Below are 6,895 nucleotides of genomic sequence, written 5' to 3'. Positions count from 1 at the left end.
TTTTTGGCAAATACCGGAAATCACTTTTTGGCAGACAATCACTTTTTGGCACAACACCGGCTATTGCAGTTAATAATACAACAGCTTCTTGCCATTTTTTGTGTTCCTTTTTATCACTGTGTAACTGAGTTCAATTGAAAGCCTGCATGTGCTAGTACCTCTTGCCACAAGTTCCCAGAATCCTTTGCGGTCTTACCCCTGAATGACGTCACATTTTTGGTGGGCCGGTCTCTAGTCAAAATGCCCAGGCCGATTTTTTGTCCCAGTCCAGCCCTGTCTGTGTTTTGCAGTTATGCAGTCCAGCCAAATGCTCATTCATAGAAAAGGCCCTCTTGTGACCCACTTGTTGGTTAGCATTTTTTAAACTTCTATTTATGGGCAGACATTTTCTTTGGCACTGGAGGGCGATAATGTTTTTGGTGTGTATATTTTTTGCTCAGGAAAGAGGTTTTCATTCTCAAGTGCCCTTTGAGATCCATCTGTTTTGTTAGTTGTCTGACAGACAGAAGATCTCTGCCTGATTCTCAGCTTAGGATAGTTCAGCTGTATTGGAGTCTGAAGCAGTCACACACATCTGTTTAGATACATGGATGTCTGCTTTTGTCTTGGGGAATGGTTACTACAGAGATAGATGGTTAATAACATCGAGGGACTGACCAGTGAAGAAAAGACAAGATTAGTATTTCTGTTCTGGTCTGTGCCTGGCTGGAGTTGCTGTGCAGTCTGGCTTTTACTCTCTGTTTATGATTTTGGCTGTGTGGGTTGTGTGTTTGTGTCTGGATAACAGCAGGACCCAGAGGCTTGAGCGTGATAGAGAGGTTAACCAAAGTATAGCCAGAGGGATAGAGTCTGGGTTTGTGGAGTAAAGTGTTATGATGGTTTGTGTTATCTGGACTGACAACCCAAAAGCTCATGAGATGTAACCCTCGGGGCGCTGAGAGATGTGTGTGCCGCGAGGCCTGTTTGCCTTATGTATATGACATGGGGAAGTGTCAGGGACAGTTAAAAGGTGTTGGGTGAACATGAAAACACTGCAAACCTTAGTCAAGCACCCTCCTGGAACTTCTTAGACCCCCATCTGTTTTTGTTCTGCACACCAGCAAACAGAAACAGACATGCAGTGGCGTAAAAATGCGTAAAAGGCAACTGCATTAAATTGTCTGTGAGACGAAGCTTTCCAGAGAGAGTAATGAAAGAAATTGAGAATGGCACCAATAGCCCATGCAAATGATTCTAGCGGTCTATAGTGGGTGCTAATGCAACCTACAGGTCATCATTAGGCCGTTGTGATGGGAAACCTGAAGGCAATTAAAAGTCTACAGTTCTCCAGACAGTGGTGAGTCACTGGTGATCGAGTTGAAGCTTAACAGTAACCAGTCCTTGTGACTCAAACAAATTTGGCTTCGAGTGAGATTTTGTTAATGTGATAGAGTTGTTTGGAAGGTCTGCACAGTTTGTGGTACTTTCTTCCTTTTGATACGTCCCTTTGTGGCATTTTTTGTGATTCAGCATTGCTCACGGTGATGACAAGTGGACATTTGTTTTTTATGCTGATTTGACTGGGAAAGGCACTGACTACACTGGGTTTGCTTTCTGCTCACAATAAGAGAACCAAGCTGGCATGGTAAATATGAAGCAGGGACATCTGTTGTGGTTGTTTATTTACATTGCAAGGAAGTGACAAACTACTTTATCCTTTCCTCTGTTGACTTTACTAGTTTATTTTGTTCAATCAATACTTTTATACCATCCCTGCTTCTTTGAACCACTATTAGCTTTTTATTTTTTCCACTCTCATTTGCCATTTTATTGCCAGATGGAACTTGAATGCTGAACACATACTATATGGAAACAGTGCAGAGTCAGACAGTCTGTCGAGAGATTACAACAGCTGTATCACGCTATTAATAAAAATATCATAAGGTTTAATGAATCAGTTCTCATCAGAGATGAGTCAAACGCCTGATATCTTTTAATTAGATGAAAGCCATGTAATGTCTGAATCAGCAGCAGGTTGACTGTACAATACTGAGGTGAAGGTGTTTGAAGGTGTAGTGTTCACAGTGGGTGGTGTGTCTGTCTGCATCCTTTATGACTCTGATTCATTACCAAATCATAACAGAAAGTGAGTGAAGATTTTCCACAGGCAGTCATTACTGTGGGTACCATTATATGTTTGAGTTCAAATCTACTGGAAAATACACATCACCTTTCTTTATAAGTTATATTAGCACACTGATACTCATGAGTACACCGTGCTAGTACTTGGTTGGACCCTGTTTTGTTTTCAGGACAAAACAGACGAGTTCTTCATTTCATAGATTCAACAAAGTGTTGGATATACTTTTGCACATTTGCACATCCATCATGCAAGCTAAATCCCTAAGGAGCTCAATTTGATTGAGATCTGGTGTCTGTGGAGGCCATTTGAGTACTGAGAAATTACTTCATATTCAAGAAATCTGTTTGAGATGATTTAAGCTTTGTGACATGCAACAAATGCGCTTTTGCAAACAAGGTTTGGACATAGTAAGCAAGAATATTCAAGCAGGCTATGGCATTTTAAAAAAGCTCAGTTGCTACAAAGCAGCCTAAATTGTGCCTAGAAATGATACCACACACCTGGCAGATGTCCTGTTGGTCACGGCAGATGGCGCCCCTCCCTGAGCCTGATTCTGCGGTAGTTTTCTTCCTGTTAAAAAGGAGTTTTTCCTTCCCTCTGTCACCAAAGTGCTTGCTCATGAGGGATTGTATGATTGTTGGGTTTTTCTCTGTATGTATTATTGTAGGATCTACCTCTGAAATGTTCTCAGTTTTTGTTTAACAGTAATGCAAGAAATATGGTTCCCGTCAGCTTGGCTTTATGGGCCTTTGGGCTGCCTGAACTGCAGTTGTAGTCATATGAAAAGGTATTTCTTTCCTTCATCTGAGGGCCGCACCTATGCTTCCCTGACTTGGGTGGCATTGTTTGGTGTTGGGAGAAAATCTGTTACGGCCTCTCTCTTTCTCCTTTCCTTCTCTTTCGCTTGGGGTAACCTTTTGCTCTGTCCTGGGATGGTGAGGGGACAGGTCTACGGTGTTATTTTTGTGCCACTATTCTGAGCGCACGTAAAAAAACATTGCAGGTGCAAGTGTTGCATTTTGAGAAGAAATTTATTTATTTACATCCAATTTACAAACGGCTGGGTGCAAGATTTGGCTATTTTCACTGTGAGTACGTTGTCATTCAAACCAAGGTAAGTCAGCTGGAGTGCATCGAGTGTAATAGCCATGGTTCACCCCCTACTACAGTTGATGTTATACATTTATCAACGAACTGCTAAAATCTCGTTGTCATATTATGTGCCCATAATTGTAAAGTTGATGCAAATTACCACATTGATAATCGGGCAAGATACATTTCATAGGCAGGCTTCCCTACAGTTGTGTGAAAGAATTAGCAAATCGTTACATAGCACGTATGTCTGCAAAGTCACTCCATTCGATGTTTGTTCGCAATTTCTATAACCTCCGAGACCACCAACGATAATATAGAACTTACCGGAATGAAAATGTCCGGTAAGTTAAGTGATATCTAGAGATGGAAGCGAACTGGATATCAACTCGTCTCACGGCTGCTATTCAGGCTAGACGCCTTTGTTTGGTAAGGTCTGCCATATGAGCTCCCTCATGTTGCTTCCAGGTTGGGAAAGAATAAAAAGACAAACCCTTTTTAAGCTTGTTCCTGTGTCGGCTGTGCGGGCGAACATTGCAGCCGACCACACAGCAAGTACGAACCATGGCTGTTGTGTGTGCTTTCGCTCCTTTGTCGCTTGCGCTTTGTTTGGACCCAGAAAACGGCGCATCAGGCCAAAATCCTTTCCACGCCCACCCCCGTGACATCATGCTCCAAAGCCGTATAGCAGCCCCTCTTGCTCAGTTTTTGCATTTGCGCTTGCTCGCAATGTGTTGCTTGCGCTCTCAACATTTCTGCCCAAGTGCGTTCAACTGTGCTACAAAACCAGCCAATCACAGACTTGGATGGAAAAAAACTCTGATTGGCTGTTTTGGTCTCCAATCAGCCTCGTTTGAGTTTTGGACGAAATGCATTCTGGGATATTGCATTTCGTCATTTCGAGTTGATTGGAGACCAAAACAGCCAATCAGATTTTGTTTGCATCCAAGTCTGTGATTGGCTGGTTTTGTGGCACAAATATAACGGTGTACAGAAAGAGTTAAACGCTATTGTGTGTGTGTATGGATGATAGCAAACACTGAAATACATTTTTTGCACGCAGCAATGAATTTTGTTCACTCAAATTTAGCTTTTCTTCGCTCAAAATAAATTTCTTCTCAAAATGCAACACTTGTACCTGCAAATTATTTTTAAGTGCGCTCAGAATAGTGGCACAAAAATAACGCCATACAGGTCTGGGTGATCTTGTGCCACTGAGCGTGTGCCCCAGCACCCTGGTTATGCCGCCTAGTGTCCTTCCTGTGCTTTGGATCTGTTTCTTGGCTTGTGCAGTGCTGTGGCCTCCTCTTGTTGGGTGTCTGTGCTGCCTGGATACGACTAGGATGTGCTGTCTGTGTCTTTGGTTCTGGTGCAGACTTTCCTACTTGAAAAAAATGACAAACGAAATGTAAGAAATATGTGGATTATATATATGGATTCCTTAATTTTATTTTTAGTTACCTTAAACAGTTGTTCTTACTCTGGATGTTAGAAGTCCTAAAGAAATAGAAAAAGAAAACCTGGGGAATGAAGGATTAAAGCAAACATCAATCACAGACATGCAGTATGGTGTCACAAGTTCATAAGGAGGTCATAAACCAGTAAGGTTAGCACTCCAGTTTTTAAAGACCCTGATACACTCAGAAACAGTCATGGATGTGGACACACATGCGGTTCTGTTTATGCTACATTGTGTGCCTCCGCAGTGCACTTGTGCAGTCATAAATCGTTGGCTGCACATGGACATCTGTGCCTAACTAACATGAACATGAAATTTAGTATAATTTTACATTTACCCTGGCCCTCTTATTACAGTTGCTTTACCTACTGTAATCAAAGCTTGGTTCCAAACCTCAGATTTTCTGCCCACATACCACATATTTTCAGAAAATTCACATTACTTGATTTGACCCCGGCTAGAAAATCAGTCAACCAGTCGGTGCTTGGTTTGTGAGCATTATTGTCATTCTTAACAAATACCAACAAGGAAATGGGAACAAGCCAGAATGTGACTGGGATATATATTTGGGATATAGCCTACGTGACAAATTACGGTATGTGCAGATAATTTTGAGTTATCACAGAGGAGAAAAACATGGGTGGACAAATAACATAATGGATCCATTCTGGTGTCTCAGTTATTTATGATAGTTTGCTGGCTTACAGAGATTCAGAATCCTGACACTCCTAAATCAAGTGTGGCCATTATTGATATATTTTCTACACCTGTGCTTTTCTTGCTGTGACATGCCAGAATGTCTCATGCATTAAGTCACATAATCCTGTTGTGGCGGAAAAACATGTTTGCATAGTGTCTCTCTAAAACATTATGTTTGAGTTTCATATATCATGCTCTTTTATGATGTGATTGTGTTTCCTCACAGAGTAAAAGGCAAATAGTGTGTTTCAACTCTACTTGAGAACTTAAAGTGCTTTATACAGCATGTCTCATTCACACAAGCACGTTCTACAGCAAAGTGCTTTTTATCTAACAATCACACTAGACGCGTGGATATATGCAAATTATCTTTGTGTGATATAAACTAGGTCAAAATGAAATATGTGCAGTTGTTAAAAATACAGAGTTGTTTTTTAACATCTCGTTTTTTTAAACCATGGCCTCTAAGTCCCCTGGCTCTCACATTGACTGTTTGGATTGAATATAGCAGTATTTGGCCTTCATAATACAGCAACACTCCAGTAGAGCTTCCCCCTCCTGAATTCACTGGTAAATGTTTACCTTCACACTCCAACATGCTGGGGTGGTCCCAGAGCACAAGGTTAATGGGCATAAATTGCAAGCGCCCAGCTGTGTGTATATTCAGATGTAAACACAAAAACACACAAGTGCAGGGATGTGGTAGCACATTCATATGTCCAGCACTGGTAATGTGCAGAAAACAATAATGACAATATTAATGTGGCAGAAATCCAAAATTATATTTAAAATAGCTGAGTGCTGTGTTACCTTCTACAGTGAAGATGGTCATAATTCAAATAGAACTGCTGTTTTGTGATGCAGTATGTGGCACAGATGTTCATGAACTCCCACTAGACGTGTTCAAATCCATTTATTATGGCTCACTGTGTATGAATGTTTGGATAGTATTTCTGAGAATGTGCCTGAGCCTAATTCTCAGAATAAATCTTTTTTTTTATTCACTCTTTTATTGTACTTGTAAATTTATTTATTTTTACAAACTGCTCTCTTTTTTATATGATATAGTCAAGCACTTGGAAAAAGGGGTACCTTACAAGTTTGATCACTCACTACAAGCCTTTTTAGGGCCTGCTTGGGTCCTCTTACCCAAAGACAGTTAACTGGGTCACACCTTCAATTAGTCTATGATCCTTAGTCTATATGTGGTATTTATCTAATTCAAAAAACAGCATTAATAAACTTCTGAATGTTATTACAGCAGAAGAGAAACTCTAGCCTCAAATATTCCACATTGTGATCTTGCTAAGCATGCATTTTTGACACGTTTTAATAGGCAATTGATTATGAGGATCATTTCATATGTACTTTAAGCTCATCTTGCATTTCAAATTCAAATTCAAATTTTATTTGTCACGTACACAGTCATACACAGTACGATATGTAGTGAAATGCTTGGACAACTGCTCGTGACCTAAAGAAAACAAAAAAGGAAAGGCTATGAATAAGATAGGAAATAAATA

Source organism: Pundamilia nyererei, unplaced genomic scaffold, assembly GCF_000239375.1.
Source record: "Pundamilia nyererei isolate P.nyererei 1_Seehausen unplaced genomic scaffold, PunNye1.0 scaffold00078, whole genome shotgun sequence".
Classification (NCBI taxonomy): Eukaryota; Metazoa; Chordata; class Actinopteri; order Cichliformes; family Cichlidae; genus Pundamilia; species Pundamilia nyererei.
This window is presented reverse-complemented; position numbering follows the sequence as displayed.